General features: G+C 38.5%; 1 protein-coding gene across 3 annotated transcripts in view; it reads right to left on the reverse strand.

The window, feature by feature from the left end:
- Positions 1-19,192, reverse strand: part of LOC121169222 (putative P2Y purinoceptor 10) — a 40,736-nt gene that overhangs the window by 15,863 nt on the left and 5,681 nt on the right. Inside the window, exon 1 of one of the 3 annotated variants that reach the window (XM_040999739.1) lies at positions 1,528-1,871. The exons of the other annotated variants lie outside the window; for them this stretch is intronic. The gene's annotated coding sequence lies outside the window, so the exon portion shown is untranslated. Of the gene's footprint in view, positions 1-1,527; positions 1,872-19,192 lie in introns of those variants that run through there. 3 annotated transcript variants of the gene reach the window in all.

The following is a 19,192-nucleotide window of genomic DNA, read 5'->3' on the forward strand; positions in this document are numbered from 1 at the left end:
CAAGGTTTGTGAACCCCAGAGGTGGGGAATCTGCTGTGGTTTTGATTGCCTGGCTCGGGTCCTGGGGCTCACTGCGAGATGGGTTCTGGGTTCATATGCATTGTGTGTGAAGGATCTGGCAGGGCTTGAGTTGCCTAGCCTGGGTTCTGGGGGCCTGTATGTGAGGCAGATGATAGGTTTGTGAGCCCCAGCGGTGGGAGACCTGGTGGGACTCAGTTTGTCTGGTCTGGGTCTTTGTGCCTGCTTACAAGTGAAAAAGGTGGAGTGTAAGAGGACATTGTGTCCCTGGAAGGCCAGCAGCACAGGATTGCAGTTCATTGGGCAGTATTTGCATAGAAACAACCAAATGGCTATCTCTTGCATACCTGTTGGGAGATAGTTCCCACGGGTTGAGTAAACAGCATGTAAATGAGAACACATAGCGCGATGTAAAGACTAAAGGAATTCCAATCTAGAGTGCGATAACAGTTGATGGTTTTGTGTATGAGCTCGATACTTCCTCCCCTATCGATACTTCCTCCCCTACCCCATACGGACTTTCAGAGTATAAAGTCTGATGCCCCTAATAAACTTTGGCTTTTGACCATCAGTCAGAGTCCACGCATGTTATTATCAGCTCCGTGCACCAAGTCCATCGCTGCAGGACAGCGACAGTGGAGCAGTAGATGCAGACCCTGATGTACATGGAGAATTTGGCAGCTCATTGAGTGCCATAGTAGAACTAAACAGAATGGACTACTCCAGTCATATGATGACAGCATAAATCTGGGTGAATGGAGACTTGAGGTCGACTATGTCAGCTAACGGATATTGGGAGGGTTGCCTCACCCTAGGATCAGCAAAATTGACAGCATTTCAGAGACACCTTAAACTACTTGGGCAGAATCTTTGGAACATTCACCACATCGGGACCCTGGGTTGATATCAGGTGATGGTTCTGCATCCCTGGGTACTGGCACATTTTGCAAGGAAGCCTCAAACCAGGCACTCTGATAATGGATTTAGGTTCCCCAAGCAGTAATTCAATTTATCATAGCAAAATATTCACTTTTACAGTAAACTTTTTTAAATTGTTTTTTGATACAACTTAGTTGGCACTGGGCTTTCCCTTATTCCTCCCCCAATTTCCCTCCCTTCCCCACTGTTCTCCTCTCCAGTCTCACAATGGGCGTCTTTCATTAATTTTCCCAAGTCCATCATGCTGCTGTTGGAGTGTCTCCCAACCATGTAGGATACTGTCATTTTGTTGTTGGTTCATTCTTGCATCCTGGGGCCTTAATTTAGTAGGTTCAATGAGGATTAGATCTTTGTTATTTTTGGACAGTACCAGTAACAGTGATAAAGGGGACACTGACCATCTCAGGTGATTATAAACAATCAGCCTCTTATGGACGGTTGATTAATGAATTACATCACAAGATCTTGTTACAGAAGGTATAGGTAAGTATGAAGTGACATAGAGTAAGATTCACATATAATATCCCTAGATGTGACATCATATTATCTTAGAGCAAACATACATCAGACCTTTTGGGATTGACTCATTTCCCTTAGCATAATCGTCTCTAGTTTGGTCCATTTAGTCACAAAATAATGCATTTCATTTTTTTAATTGTCGAGTAGTATTGCATAGTGTAGATGAGCCACAGTTTCTTTATCCAGTCCTCTGTTGATGGGCATTTAGGTTGCTTCCATGTTCTTGCAATTGTTGATTGTGCTGCAATGAACACTGGGGTGCATGATGCTTTCTCATGCAAAAATTGCCAGACACTTACAAAGGAACAAATTCTAATAGCTAACAGACACATGAAAAAAATGCTCAAGCTCTCTGGCAATAAGGGAAATTCAAATAAAAACAATACCAAGGTTCCACTTAATGCCAGAAAGAATTGCCCACACAGAAAATTACAAACAAGACCTACTGGAGAGGTTGTGGAGGAAAAGGAACTCTACTCCACTGCTGGTGGGAATGCAGGCTGGTGCAGCCACTATGGAAATCAGTATGGAAAATACTTAGGCAATTAAGATACGTAGGCAATTAAAAGCACTTAGGCCATATAACCCAGCAATATCACTTCTAAGAATATATACAATAAACTTTTTTTTTAAAGATTTATTGTATTTCTATTGGAAAGTCAGATATACAGAGAGGAGGAGAGACAGAGAGGAAGATCTTCCATCTGACGATTCACTCCCCAAGTGAACCGTGACAGTCAATGCTATGCCGATCCAAAGCCAGGAGCCAGGAATTTCTTCCAGGTCTCCCACACGGATGCAAGGTCCCAAGGCATTGGGCCATCCTCGATTGCCTTCCCAGGCCACAAGCAGGGAGCTGGATGGAAGTGGAGCTGCCGGGATTAGAACCGGCGCCCATATGGGATCCCGGTGCGTTCAAGGCGAGGACTTTTAGCTGCTAGGCCACGCCGCCAGGCCCAGAATATATACAGTAAACTTTTAAAGAAGAAATAACTCCAATCTTTTACAAATTCTTCCAAAAAACAGAAGAGGATGAGACATTTCCCAACACATTCTATAAGGATGTTAGTATTATCCTGAAATGAAGGTGAATAATTGTACTGCATAACAAAAGTTGGTTTACCACATGAGTCTTGATCAAGGTAAAAATAGAAACCAAACGCCATACGGTCATCTCAATAAGTTCAAAAGAATGAAAAAAAAAAAAAACCCTAACTTCCTTTCATTAAAAGCATTCAACAAACGTAATAAAATGGCACTTACCCAACCAGAAAAAGGATATCTGTAAATATCCACAGCTAATTTTAAACCCTAGATAAAATATTGAATGCTTTCTAATTAAGGTAAATGAAAGGAATGAAGCATAAAATATTCACTCTTAGCACTTCCATGGAATGTTGCACTATAATTTGTATCCAGAGAAATTGGGCAAGAAAAGAAAGAAAAAGTAAACGTTTTTATTTGTAAATGATGTAATTTTGAATACAGAAAATACCAAAAAAATATAATACCAAGCAAATTAACAAATTTGGGCAGTGAGGCAGCAGACAGAAGATCTCCCACATAAATAAAAATAAATATAATGGAATATTATTCAGATCTACGAAAAGAATGAAATTCTGTTACTTGCAGCAAAATGGTTGTAACTGGAGCACATCATGTTGAATGAAATGAGAAAAAAAAGACAGCAATTTCAGCATTTCTGTTTGGAAATACAGACTCAATATAAAGACGATATTGTACTTCTATCTACTAACAATAGACCATCCTAAATGCTGTTGAAAACATAATATCATTTATAATATCATTTATAAGAATATAATACTTGAGGTCGGCACCATGGTGTAGCAGTCTAAACCTCCACTTGCGGTGCCAGTCTCCCATACAGGCAGCAATTTGAGTCCCGGCAGGTCCATTTCTGACCAGTTATATGCTGGTGGCCTGTGAAGATAGTGGAGGATGGCTCAGTGTTTTTGGCCCCTGTAATCCTGTGGGAGTTATGGGCTGGAGGGGAAGCTCCCAATTTCTGGCTTTTGACAGGCCTAACTCCAGCTGTTACAGCCATTTTGAGAGTAAGCCAGCCAGTGGGAGATCTCTCTCTTTCTCCTTCTCTCTATGTAACTGTACCTTCCTAACAAAAATAAACCTTTTTTAAAAAGAATAATATACTTAGCATAAGTTTTGTTTTTTTTTTTAAAAGTCAAACAGGGAGCTGGATGGGACGTGCAGAAGCTGAGACTCAAATTTGTACCCATGTTGTGATTCCAACACCCCTAGGAGGCTTAACCTACCATGTCACATTGTCAGCTCCTGCATATCTCCCTTTCAATTCTTTTTATTTGAAAGAAAGAGAGGAGAGAGAAATTGATCTCAAGTACACCACCTTACTACCCAAATATCTGCTGCAGCCAGGGATAGCCCAGGCCAAAATCAGGAGCCTTGAACTCCACCTTGGTCTACCACATGAATCCACACACCAAGTATTTGGGCCATTATGTGTTGCCTCCTAGTTACAATAGAGGAACTGAGTTGGAAGCACAGGACAGCTGTTATTGTAACCAAGGACTGAAATATGGGGTGTGGGAGTCTCAAGAGGCAACTTAATTTGCTGCATCACCATATCAATTCCATATATCTTAAACTAAGAAAGCTTTTGTTGTTATTGATGTTTTGTTTGTTTTTGTTTTTGTTTTGTTTTGCTTCGTTTTAACCTGCCAGCAAAGACTAAAAGAAGAGATAGGCCAGGAATATGCCTTTATACCTCAGAGGTGCTAACTCCCCAGTTTTGTGAAATACTTTCATCTATATGGGTATTTTTTGGGAGAATTACTTGTTTTATTTTTTTTAAAGATTTATTTTATCATTGGAAAGGCAGGTATACAGAGAGGAGAGACAGAGAGGAAGATCTTCCATCCCATGATTCACTCCCCAAGTGAGTGCAACGGCCAATGCTATGCCGATCCAAAGCCAGGAGCCTCTTCCGGGTCTCCCACGCAGGTGCAGGGTCCCAAAGCTTTGGGCTGTCCTCGACTGCTTTCCCAGGCCACAGGCAGGGAGCTGGATGGGAAGCGGGGCTGCCAGGATTAGAACTGGCGCCCATATGGGATCCCGGGCTTGCAAGGTGAGGACCTTAACCACTATGCCACCGCACCAGGCCCAATTACTTGTTTTATTTTAAATGAAGTGTTACGTAGGAGGAGAGGATAGATCTTTCATCTGCTGGTTCACTACTCAAGTGACAACAATGGCCAGGTTTAAGTAAAGAGCCAGGAACTTCATCTAAGTCTCCCATGTAAATACAGGGTCCCAAGCATTCAGCTCACCTCCTGTTGCTTTCTAAGGCACATTAATGAAGAGTTAGATTACAACTATAGCGTATGGGATTCAAACTGGCTCTCATATTGGGCACCAGCACTGCTGGTGACAGACAGATTCAATTGATATGCCACAATAATGGGCCCAGTCTATACGCACTGTAATCATCTCTCCTTTGCATTAGATAAGGAATTCAATTTTGATGATATGTTGATTTGACTTGATGAGTAGAAAGTAACTCCAGCCATATTGGTAAGACATTTGAATATCAGAAATTGGGAAAAATGTCACACAAAATTTCTGAAGATTACTATCTCAGTGAAATTTTGCGGTATCTAAAGAAATTCTCCATGTTGTTACATCTCTTCTAAGGTCAAGGGGGAATATCTGTATCTGGTCCCTTCTAATACCAAAAGAGAAACAGAACATATAATCAACCTTGTTGAATTTTACCAAAAACCTAGTTTGCAGTTGAGTGTGCTTTCTTTGCACTTTGTTTGAATGTTTGTTTACTCAAAATCTACATATTGAAATCTAATCATTAGTATGATGGCATTAGAGGGATTTTTTTTGCAACTGATGGCATCATTAAGGCATGTCCCTAATGAATAGGATTAGTGTTTTCATGAAACATACACTAAGAAGCAGCCTTGTTTCTCCATAATCTACGGATTTTGCAAGGGTTTATCATCAATGGATCACAAAGATCATCATCAGATACCAAGGCGCCTCAATCTCACACTTACTGGTCTCTATAAAAATGAGAAATAAGTCTCTATTGTTTATAAGCTTCTCAGTTTATGGTAAATTATTAGAGCTATACAAGTACACTAAGACAATGGCATTCATTGAGTGAGCCAAAAAGCTACTAGCTGTGATTAGATCCCAAAATAAGAAAGGCTCCTCAATAAATCGAGACTAGTGTGCAAGATGTTCTACCACTTGCATCGCATAATTTAACAGATGTGATGATTTTCAAAAATTTTCCATGACATAATTTAGTATTTACAGGAATCCTCCCCTTTCTCCCTCCCCATTCTCCCCTACAATTTTCTCCTATACTGTTACACCAACATAGTCCTTCAGCAAGAGTTAAAAGTCCAATATTCTGCTATTTGTGTATCACAGCATTGCAAGGTCTGATATTTAAAATGTTATTTGAAGATAAAGCTGGTGTGTGAACTGTTGAGGGAGCTCTATCTTAGAATCATACTATTGATACTCTGAATTTGCAGAAAAGCCTTGTCATTCACTGCAGATAAATATTGTTCTTAAAATATATGGTTTTCTACCAGGTCTTATTGGTTACTGAATATGAAACTATGGGTCAATAAGCACGCCACCTGAACTATTCATCAGAAAACTAGATGCTGCTTGACCCCTACATTATAAATTTGGTATGTACATTTACATGGAAGAACTAGGCAGGGAGTTAAGTAGAAATAAATGAACTTGGGATTTTCTCAAAATTTCTTTCTCTATAGTCCGTCACTGTATCTCCACACCTTTATCCAGTGATCTAGTATATTTGCTTTTCCAGGACCAGGAAGGAGGAGCACCATAATGAACATATGTGAGTTAAACTGCACATGAACTCATCAAAAAAACTCCCAGAAAACTTCAATCATACTAAACTCCACCCAAACATCACCCTACTTGTATATTCAGTTCTGAGCAACCCATTATTGCATAAAAGGAAGTGCTCAGGATTGCTGTTGTGGTATAGAGGGTTAAAACGCTACCATGATGGCATCATACCAGAGCTCCAATTTGAGTCCATGCTGCTCTCCTTTAGACTCAGCTCCCTTCTAATACATCTGGCAAAACGGCAGAAAACAGCCTAAGTAATTGTGATCATTTTTCTGTGGGAGAAACCTAGATGGAATTCCAGGCACCTAACCTCAGCCTTGGCTGAGCACTTTGTCTCTCTCTCTCTGTGTCCGTCATGCTCTCTTTCCTTTATCAATGTGCATAAAATTCTGTGTTCCAAATAAACAATAATAAAAAGTAAATCTTTTAGCAAGTAAAATTTTGAAAGTTGGACAAGTCCTTTTTTTGTTTTTGTTTTAACTGCTCTGTCCTTCCTTTTCTTGTCTTTTCTCACATGTTCTGTCCTTGTGGGCACCTCTCTTTCTCTCTCATTGGGAGCTTTCCTCTTCAGGTTGACCCCCATGTATGTGAATATTTTCTCAGTTTCTATCTCACTTCCAAATCAACCCTGACTTCATTTATGCACCTTACTTACGCTACTTGAAATTTTAATCCCGCACAAGGGCAAGAATCTGGAATTTAAAAAATGCAGAAAATATACTCCCATAGCACACAACAGTGCTCTGTTTATCATATGGAAGTGAATTCAGGACCAAGCATGAAGAGTACATCATAAAAAAAGCACTTTGCTCAAAGTGTCCCAAATGTTCTTCTCCCCTCCACCACTCTTGCCACATTGTCTTCTTCTTCTTCTTCTTTTTATTTACAGTCAATACGGCCTTATGGGATAATTCCCCTCAAGCAGTTGATTTAATAAGACATAGCTCTGTCTAGGATTACAGATGGTTTTGCATGATTCACCAGTACCACTGCCAAGTAGATAGTTGCAACCTTTACATAGTCTCTTTGTGGGGCATCTATGAAGATGAATAGTTAGGGCAAACACTTTCACTGGGTAGAACACACAAGTAGTACACTTGGTTGCTCATATTGATCACAAAAAGAAATGACAGAAAATACAAGTGCATGCCAAACCTTGCGCCATAGTCAATGATTTTGATGGAGTTCTAGAAAAACAAGATTGTATAATAGTGACAGGTAAATGTGGGTAAAAGCTGTCTGAATATTATTGTGATTACATCTGTGCCCTTCATGAATGTTGAGCAAAGTGTGCCCCTATTAGAGGAATGTTCAATAATCAAATGAATAGGATGATGGACTGTGAATACAAGTGAATTTCTTTCACCAGCTATACTAACTGAAAAATCTACTCATGACCAAATGACCACAGTTGCTGGAACAGAATCTATATATGACCTCTGAAACACTTATCTCCAATTGCCAAGACTAATTTGGGTAAAAATCATTCCTGAGTAGCCAAAACTACACCAAAGGAGAACATTATTAAGTAACCGGCTTAGCATGTTGATCAGCCCACTACCTCACTACCTCATGGCAGATTTATTTGATCTCTATCTTGAGTTCATGAATGGAGAGTCACTCTTTTCTCGTTAGAGCATACAGTCACTGTTCTTAAATTTTCACTTATTATTTTATCTTAGAGTGTGTGTGTGTGTGTGAGAGAGAGAGAGAGAGAATGAGAGAGAGAGAGAGAGAAAGATTCCTATTCTCTTGCTCAAATTCTACAACAGCTGGAATCCATATGCTAGGGATGCAAACCCGATCTCCCACATAGGTAGCAGGGACTCAGAGCTTGAATCATCACTTGCTGCTTCCCAAGCTGCATATTACTAGGAAGCTAGGTAAACCTGAACTTCAGTCCATATACTCCAACATAAGATGCAGGAATTCCTAGTGGAAAATCACTAGCCTAAATGCTTGCCCTGTCTGATATGAACCTGTATTCCCTCTGTGCCACCCATTATTTTGTGTGGAGTAACAGAAATTAAGGCTTCAATATTCTTCTCGTGTTCCCCAGGATCCCAATGTAATGGATTAGAATGACTTTTGGACTGCAATGACAGTATAAAGACTTGATTATAGCATAAACTAATTGGAAAAAATTTGCAAGCCTAAATCTATAGTCTTCAGGAGACTTGCCTCTGCTGTTGCATAGGTGCCCTGGTGGTTTCATTCATGAATCCAATAATCAAAAGGATGTAAATGGGAGTGACATAACTCACTATTAGTTTCGGTGACCTCCTAGCAAAATATTTGCTTCCTATCTTTACAACCTTGGCTTTTACTATGTGGATATGAATCAGAAAGGGAGGAATGATTTCTGTAGAAACATGACAATGATACCACTGAACTGGAAGTTTGAAACTACCATTTAAACACTTTTAAAAACGTTTTATTGTTATTATTTTCCATGATACTGAGTAACTTACATCTCTAAGGCAAAGGCAAATAAGATAATGGCTTGCTGACCTCACTTATTGTGATTCTGATTACAAGGGGGAAATTGAGTTATGCTACAGTTTGAATATGGTTTGTTCTCCAAAATCATTCAGGACTTTAACACCAAATCATATGCTAATTATATTAAGATGGTAGAAACTTAGTCCCATATGATATTTAGGAGGCAGGACTTTCAAAAATATGAATTGTTAATATCAGTTTAATATGATGGCATCTTAACAATTGAGATGTAGTGACATTAAAAATTAGGCTGCACATGCTACTTGTCTTTTACCTGGAGACTCTTCTAGCAACACGGACATCACCAGGTAAGCTTCATAGACTTCCCACTTCCAGAACCATTAACTAAAACAAATTTTGTTCATAGAAAATAATCTGCTCTCATTATGCTAATTAAAGACAGATTAAAACAAGTTGCTACTACATAACCTAGGTAAGAAAGAGTTTACTGGTTTACTGGTTGAAGGAACAGCATGTCTGGATAGAAGAATGTGCCTTTATGAAGTCTTAGTCTATCAAGATCTGTGAGAAAAGTCAATGAAAAGTACAATGTCTAAAGTCAGGGAAGATGTTTAATAATCTATAATACTGAGGAACAAATGAAAGTTTGGTTTGCTACCCTGAAGAAAAGATCCAGGGAAAGACAAAGTACTTGCTGGAGGAAATGAAAATATGCAATGGACAGTGGTAGAAGTAGTTGAAAATATCTGCTAAAGATGACAGATTAGAATGTTCTAGTCCTAATATTAGAGGAAATGTGTTCAACTTTTCATCATTACGATGAGTATCATAATAGCAATGTGTTTGTGACATGGACTTTACTATGCTAGGGTACATTTCTTTAATAGGAAAATTTATATTTTAATTTTATTTTATGATGTTTACATAGTTAATGAGGGTGGGAAGGATTGAGGGTTAAGGGAAAGTGGGTGAGAGCACTGTTTCAAATTTTTTTATTTCTTCTGCCTGTATCTGGAGGACTGGGGGTGGTTAAGGGAAAAAAAAACACTCCCAGCGTCCCAGTGTCCAGGGATGGGGAATGGCCACCAGATATCATCCAAGGGTCCCTGATGTGGAGAGTGCTAAAAGTTCTGCTCAAGTGGTTTCAATAGTTCTGAAATGCTGTTGCTCCAAGTGTGAGGAAATCTTTCCAGGTACCATCGGCTGACATAGTACTCTTTAGAGTCTCCATTTGCCCAGATATTTGTTGTCAATGCTGGGCTGGGGCAGTTGTCAAATTTGTTCTGCCATTCTTCCCCTTCAGTGGTACCAGATGTCTTTTGCAGGCCCCAATGTACTGCCATATCTTTCATGAGCATCTGGGCATGCCATGAACAAGTGATTTTTGAGAATTTTGTCAAATCTAGCATGATGATTGAATGGCTAAATCCTCACCTTGCAAGCCCCAGATCCCATATGGGCACCAGTTCATGCCCTAGCTGCTCCACTTCCCACTAAGCTCCCTGGGAGAACAGTGAAGGATGGCCCAAAATCTTGGGACCCTGCACCCACATGGGAGACCTGGAGGAAGTTTCCGGCTCCTGGCTTCAGAGGAGCTCAGCTCTGGCCATTGCAGCCATTTGGAGAGTGAACCAAGGATTGCAAGACATTCCTCTGTCTCTCTCTCTCTCTCTCGTATTTTTATGCAATACCATTCCAATAAAAACAAATAAATCTCCGAAAAAAGTTTTATCATGAAAGGATGTTGAATTTTATCAAATGCTTTTTCTGTATCTTTTGAAATTTTTCTTCCTTTTGTTAACATGGCATACTGTATTTATTGAGTTGTGTGTTGGGAATCATTCTTTTGTCCCAGGGATAAATTGTACTTGGTGAATAAATTATAATTTCAATGATATGCTTTTAAATGTGATTTGCTGGTATTGCATTGAAGATATTTGAAACTATACTTGCCAGAGATAGTTGCCTGGAGTTTTCTTGTAGTGTCTTTGCCTGGCTTTGGTGTAGAAGCAATCATGGCCTTTAAAACAACCATTGTGGAAAACAATTTGGACATTGTCAATAGAACTGGAAATAAATGTGCTATGTGTCCCAGCCATTCCACTTCTGGTACTATACCCACATGAAATGAAGTCAGAATATAAGAGAGCTTCTTGAACACCCATATATATAGCTCAATTTCCAATAAGGTATGGAATCAGGAGAATCAAGACAGTGGAATAGGGTAAACACACGTTTAAACAGATGGAAAATCATTAGCCAGTGTGAAGCACAAAGGGTACATTCCAGGAAAAAGGAGAGAACAGAACAACAGCAGAGGGGTACCTGGAGACTGACAGACACAGGAAAGCAGTGAAAACAATGTTGTGGTGCTGCAGTGACTGATACTCCAGCAGCGGCCAGAACTCCACCAGCAACAAGGTGAGAAGAGAATCAGCAGTAGCTCAGGAGGCAAACCCAGACAAAGAACTGCCCGTCCTGCTGGTCTGTTTGATTTGATCAGGAGCAGAGACAGGGTGAAGGTCCCAGACGGAGGTGCCAGAACAGGATGGATTTCACAGCTGATACTATCCCCTAGAGCTGTATAGGGCGCCATTTTGTCTAGAGAGACAAAGGCTACAGGACAGGACTGCACATGCACTGAGCTTGGAGTGAACTCATTTCTGGCTCAGTGAACTGCAATAATGTTGCATCATACATGTTCTAACCAAGATAGGTCGGGATAGCCCTCGGAGCTGACAGCCAGCAGAACAAAAACTCTAGTAGTGACACATCAGGTGACATTTTTTGGTGTGGCAAAGGAATTAAGACTACATGGGAAACAGTGAGCTGCACAAGTGCTGAGCTGGGAGCGAATTCGCTGAGCTCAGTGCATTGCACTGGTTCCACAGGGAAAATAATACTGACTTTGGCATCACACATGTTAAAAGAGGTTTGTGTGGCCCCAAGACATAATGGCCAAGAGGTTCAGTCAAGATCAGAACCATCAACAACCTAGCTATATATGACTCAGTGTGTGTCTCTAATCCCGGGGACTTCCCCAAACTGGAAGTGGGAGAAAGGTCATGCACATAATGGTGCAGCCTCAGCATAGTATCACATGAGGTGGAGAGTAATGAGATAGGAGTTGGGGCTACAGAGACAATGGTGGAAATCTCACTTAAGAACCCACACCTGGAATTCGATGTAGGGAGTGACACAAGTGGTGACAAACAAAGACAAGTTAGTGTGCTAATCAGAATAAGTAAAATTGAATTGGAGATCTGTGGGTGACACAACTTAGAAACCTGCCCTGCCCCAAGAAGAATCTGCCAACCAGAAGTACAGTGACCAAGAGCAAAAGAGGAGACAAAAGCACAATGAATATTACTGAAGCTTCCCCTGCAAGGGAAGAAAAAAAAAAGCCTTTGCCAACCTCACTGATAACTGAAGAAGACATTGAGAAAGAATAACAATTGCTATAAAGCTTCTTATCAACAAAGAGAAGCCTGTAACACCCGATTTCAAGAAATTTAAGGAACTTGCCACACAGGAAATGAATCAAGTGAAAGCTGATATATCAGAAATTAAGATATATCAGAAATTAAGCCAGTGCTGCGCCAATCCGAAGCCAGGATCCAGGAACCTCTTCCAGGTCTCCCATGTGGGTGCAGAGTCCCAAAGATCTGGGCCATCCTCAACTGTTTTCCCAGGCCACAAGCAGGGAGCTGGATGGGAATTGGGGCTGCCGGGATTAGAACCGGCGCCCATACAGAATCCTGGCGCGTTCAAGGTGAGGACTTTAGCTGCTAGGCCACACTGCCAGATCCCAGTTTCATCTCTTAAAACACTTTCTTATTAAATTCTTTAGTGACTTGTAGATCATACAGCAACATCATTTTCTTCAAGAATATTATTGATTTTCATTTCTTCAGCGACACATTATTCAGTAACATGTTATTTAACTTCATGTCGTTTTTAATTCCTTTTTTTTTTCTTCCTGTTGTTGATTTTGTTTTGTGATTTTTCATTTAAGAGATGTACAGTAACTGTGTAATGGAGACTATAATATCAAGTAGCATGTTGCATAACTTCATGGCATTGTCAATTTCAGTTTTTCTTCCTGTTCTTGAGCTTGTTTTGTGGCTTTTCATTTAAGGGGATGTATAGTAACTGTGTAATGGAGACTGTCAAATCTAGGTATGAGGATACAGCACAAGATGCATCTCTACTTCCACATCAAAGATGAACATATGACTCTCTAGAAGACCTATATTACTGTAATAATATAGGTGAAATCACTTGGGAGGAGGGCATTGGGAAAGGGGTAAGGGAAATCCCAGGGCCTATGGAACTGTATCATAAAATGATGATGATGACGATAAATGAAATTTTAAAAGATATGAATCAGTCCAGATATGCATGAAAAGGTGACTGAATAAGGACAATATTGTACACATAAACTATAGAAAACTACTCAGCCATATAAATAACAAAATCCTGTCTTTTGCAACTGTTTTAAAAAGATGTAAGTGAAAGCTACTATGATTATTGAGATAAGCCAGTTCTAAAGAGACACATATCATGTTTTCCTTGGTCTGTAGGGACTAACACAAAGAGTCTAAAAAATGCAGTCTTTTTGAGTAAAATTCACAAATTTATAACCTTTGTCCATATTCTTTATGAACAGTAGGGTTTTTTTTTTTTTTCTTACTTGCTGTTTGAGGGGTTTTGTTTCTAACGAAAAGTTGAGCCTGTGATTGTGACGTGAACTGACAGTATGCTTTTGTAAAAATCCAAAAATAGACCAAAGAAGGAAGGAAAAGGGTGGGTAGGAACATGGGCAGGAAGGAGGGTAGCATGGGAAGTATCACTATGCTCCTAAATCTGTGTTGTGAAGTAAGTGAAATTTGTTCATTTTCTATAAATAAAATAAGCCAAAATCAGAAAAGAATAGATTAAAAGTTTTCCCCTTTAATTTTTTGGGGAAAAGTAGTGAAAGTTTGTTATTTATCTTTTCAATGTTTGGTAGAAGTCGCTCAGTTTTGGACTTTTTTTTGTGATTATTAATGATTCATTCTCCTTATTATTCAGCTCCACATTTTTTTTTACTTTTCATATGCCATTGTAATTGATTGTTTGCTATCACCTATATGCCATTTATGTAGCATTATTATATTATAGCATTTTGCAATTGACTATTCACTGTCAGAGCATTGTTATTCACTGGTTCATTCCCTAAATGCCCACAGTAGCCAGCAGATACAGACCTTCCCCAATGTGTGTGTGTGTGTGTGTGTGTGTGTGTGTAATAACCTCAGCTGAGTAACCTGCAGATGTTTTGACTCCAATGAAGACCCAATGGTGTGCTCTTGGTGCAGCTTTAAAACTGAGATCAATATTGGCAACAATTGAGGGGTTCCTCAGCAGCCAAAATTGTGTGATTATTGACAATAGAAGCAAGGGTTTAGGGAATTTTCAAGAGTGTAGGTTCTGTGATCCTACTTATCTCTTTCTCAACTACCAGGGAAGCTGCAGTACTCTTCAATGAGAAAAGATGTCATTGTGCTCTTCTGAGTGCACTAGACATGTGTTGGCACTTGCCCCACAATTGCTGCCCTCTTTGTTCCTGCCTGCCAGAAGGTACCTCAAGTATGCTGCTCTACTCAAAGAGAATACTGGACAACTATTTTTTAGACTTTTTTTTTTTTATTCTACTGTATTGGATCAGATTCTTAAATAAGCCCTTGACAGCTCCCACATTAATTTTTTTAAGATTTATTTACCTTTACTGGAAAGCCAGATAAACACAGAAGAGAGAAACAGAGAGGAAGATCTTCCGTCTGATGGTTCACTCCATAAGTGACCTCAATGGCCTGAGCTGTGCCGATTCGAACCCAGGAGTCAGGAGCTTCTTCTGGGTCTCCCAAGGCTTTGTGTCATCTTCGACTGCCTTCCCATACCACAAGCAGGGAATTGGAGTGAAGCTGGGCTGCCTGGATTAGAACCAGCTCTCGTATGGGATCCCAATGTGTACAAGGTGAGGACTTTGGCTGCTAGGCTGCCACGCTGGGCCCAACCAGAATAATTTTTGTTGCTTAAATATCCTATACAATTGTTTATTTGAAGACTGATCAGTATAGGTATCTCAAATATCACCTTCTCATTTATAGTACTTAATGAAGGTCAGTATAAATGTCCTAGATGAATCTGATTCAGTCCATTGAGGACCCTTTATTGAGACTTCTGTGTAGAAGTGATAGCACATACGGACTGAAATGTTCATTTTCCAAGAGCACAACCACTTTATTTCTGAAATCTGTCATAGAGATTTTTAAAGTTGGTTAGGCAGCACTTGCAATTACATAAAATGATTCTTTGCAATAAAATTGTGTATATGTGTATGTGTGAGAGAGATATAATAATAAATTTTTTCTGAAGATACATTTATTTTTATTGCAAAGTCAGATATACAGAGAGGAGGAGGAACAGAGAGGAAGATCTTCCATCTGATGATTCACTTCTCAAGTGACTACAACGGCCGGAGCTGAGCCAATCCGAAGCCAGGAGCCGGGAGCCTCTTTCAGGTCTCTCACGCGGGTGCAGGGAGGGTCCCAAAGCTTTTTTGGCCATCTTCAACTGCTTTCCCAAGCCACAAGTAAGTAGCTGGATGGGAAGTGGGGTTGCCGGGATTAGAACTGGTGCCCATATGAGATCCCAGCACAAGCAAGACAAAGACTTTAACTAATAGACTAGTGTGCCGGACCTGATACTAATAAAATGTTCAAAACAAAAGGGCAGAGAGTGGGTGAAGTGTATCTATCTATATCGATATCAATATACATATATATGTATATACATACATATATATATATGTAATGTTTGTCTCACACTTTTGGAGGGTGAACGCCCAAGATTAGGTATCTCTATCAATTAAGCCTCCTAATGAAAACCTCAGAGAAGATAGCATCACAATAGTGTGTGAAGGCGTCACATGGCAAAACAGGAGGCCAGAGAGTGAAGAGGAGTAAGCCTTTTACTTTTGTAACTATTCACTCTAGTGGGAAGTAACTCAGCGTCCAAGAAAAATTAGACAACAGGCCGGTGTTATGGCATAGTGTATAAAGTTGCTGCCTGTGACCCTGGCATTACATATGGATACTGGTTCAAGTACCAGGTGCTCCACTTCTGATCCAGTACCCTGCTAATGTACTTGTTAAATAGCAAGAGACAATCCAAGCGCTTGAACTCCTGCACCCACATGGGAGACTCAGAGGAAACTCCTGACTCTTACTTTCAGCCTAGCCCATCCCTGGCAGTTGTGGTGATTTGAAGACTGGAGACACCCAGGGGAGACCTCTCTCTATGTCTTTCTCTCTCGGAACTTTGACTTTCAAATACATAAATAAATCTTTTAAAATGAAGAATTAAAGTAGTCCCTTTTGAGGAAAGGGACATAATGACATAATGTAATGACATAATTTCTCTCACTATGCTTTTCTGCTTTGATATTCAATCTCTGATATTAAACAATGGAGGGCCAAGTATCAAGTTAGTGAGCCTCTGAGAGACAGATTGCATTCAAACCATTATCTGTCTATCTATCCATCTAGGAAAAGTGGTTGTAATAAGTCATGTGCCTTGGGTTATGCAATCAGTTCTTGTATAATGTTTGTCCATGACTTAAACACAAAATACAAAACAAACAGATACACACATAAACATGTATATAGTCTCATAGATTAACTGTGTAATGGAGACAAGCATACAAGGAAGTGAAGACATGCTGAAGTATGCATCTCTACTCTCAAATAAAGGACTCCCAATGAAACTGTTAAATACACCTTGATAATATAAAACTAGATTGTCTAACATTGCTTATACCTGCAGTGCCATAATACACTTAAAGAACAGAATGATGGACTTGTGACTATTGCTGAAGGACTACAGTATTATAATGATATGGGGGGGTGGATTTAGTGGGATGGGGAATAAGGGGAGTTGCAGGAAAGAATCCGTTAACCTACAAAAGTGTATCATAGAAAATAATAAATGCATGGTGTGTTCTCTCACTATGATGGAACCAATATGAAAGCCAATCTAGGAATTTAACCAATCAATAATACATTAGAGCTCAAGTTAAAAGACTATAAGTACTTTTCTAAATCCTCAGAAATAAAAAGGCACATTTCTTTTAACTACAATAGTCAAAGAGTAGGTTTAGTGGGAAATACTACTACACATTGATCTGCATGATAGTCAAAATGTAATATATCAAAATATGCGAAAGACAGTTAAACTTGTTTAGACGTGTATTGAGATCATTAGGAACTTACATTAGAAAATAACACTTATCAAAGCAATAATATACACTTTCACTTTAAATAAGCAATTAATGAAAAATAATACACACAGAAGGAATGGGATAATAAAGATGAGAAATCCCTGAAATGGGAAAGACAAATAATTGAGGAAATAAATCAATAATTGAGGAAATTTGTTTTATTTATTGTTTTATTTATTTATTTATTGAGGAAATAAATTGAGGAAATAAATCAATAATTGAGGAAATAAATAAAACAAATTTCCTCAATTATTGATTTATTTCCTCAATTATTTGTCTTTCCCAGTTTTGAAGACATGTGAAAATGACAAACCTTTAGCAATACCAGCAAATTTTACAAAAGGAAAATGTATAAACTACTAGCATCAAAAATAAAAAAAATTCACTTCAAACCTGACAAACAGTCACATACTGTGAATTATTCCATGTATGAATTAGTCTATGCAGTCGACAGATTAGATGAAATAAATGTATTTTCTTCAAAAAACCTCAAATCAACAAACCAACCAAAGATAAAACAGATCATCTTAACAGTACTGTAACTACTAAACAAACTGAATTAATCGGACAGAAACTTCCAAAAAATCATCAGGCCCCTATGGTATTACAGACAAATTTCCTCAAATATTAGTAAAGAAATAGCATCAGTTCTAGACAAGCACTTGCAGAAAATAAGAGTATTCCCCAGTTTAACACTGAATCCCCATAAATATGTGTAACCCATAAATAGTGTGATATGTTTAATTAAATAAGAATTTCTTAAAATTGAAATCATAATCACACAATGTAATCTAGTACATGAATGTGTAAGAGAAGGAAACAATGCATGAACATATTAACAAATGCATAAAGGCATTTCACAAAACATCAAACCCTTTCAGTTTGACATAAAGAGGATTTACTTCAGCTTGAGAGTATCTCCCAAACCCCCCACCGATATGTTATATTTAAGAATTAAACATTTAGATCTTATTTCAAAATTCACTAACAAAATAATGATATTCATTCTCTCCTCTTTTGGTCAAGATACTCCTGAATATTGTAGCCAGGACAATAAGGCAAGGAAAAGGAATAAAGAAAAAATTAAAAAGGAAAAAAAAAAAAACCTTTGTTTTTATGTGACATAATTATACATGTGGAAAATATCAATGAACCTTCAAAAAAGTCTTAGAAATAATTATGTATTTAGAAAGACTATGCGGTATAATGTTAATACACAAAATGAATTATATTTCTATACGGTAGCCGCAAGGGCATGTGAGATACAAAATTAAAAACACAAAACCATTTATAATATCTCAAAAATATCCAAGAAATGTTTTGATGTCAATGTAACAAACATCACATTAATTGTATGCCTGACTATAAAATGTTGATAATCAAATATTTATATAAATGGAGAAATATAATATTTTCATTTTTGGAAAGAATAAATAAAGTACAAATATAAATTTTCCTACTCTGATCAATATATTTAATAAAATTTCTATAAAATCTCTGCATGTATTTTTGTAGGCACCAATAAGCTTACTCTATAACTTACATGGAAATTTAAGAAATTAAAGTAGCTAAAAAAGAAATACTAATGGCCTGGCCTGCTTATATTGCATGTATGCATTAAAACACTTACACTGTATACTACAAAATGTACAATTTTTGCAGATTTCTTGACTTTTACATATGTAACAGAGAACATGGGGTCTGTTATGATGTTATGATTGTCTTTCTGGGTCTAGCTTATTTCACTTTGCTATATAAACTCAAATCCAATCCTTTTCTGCAAGTATCAGGGAAATATATATATATATATATATATATATATATATGCCAATATATATATATGTGCCACATTTGTGTTCAATTATTTTAAAGAATGTATTCATTTACTTGAAAGGCAGTGGAGGGTGAGAGAGAAATATTTCAACCACTGGCTTACTCCACAGATGCCCATAACATGTAGGGCTTGAGCAGGCTAGTACCTCAATCTGGGCCTTCCACGCGCGTGACAGGGTCCCAAGCACTTGA

Source organism: Ochotona curzoniae, unplaced genomic scaffold, assembly GCF_017591425.1.
Source record: "Ochotona curzoniae isolate NIBS_2020 unplaced genomic scaffold, NIBS_Ocur_1.0 scaffold_1852, whole genome shotgun sequence".
Classification (NCBI taxonomy): domain Eukaryota; kingdom Metazoa; phylum Chordata; class Mammalia; order Lagomorpha; family Ochotonidae; genus Ochotona; species Ochotona curzoniae.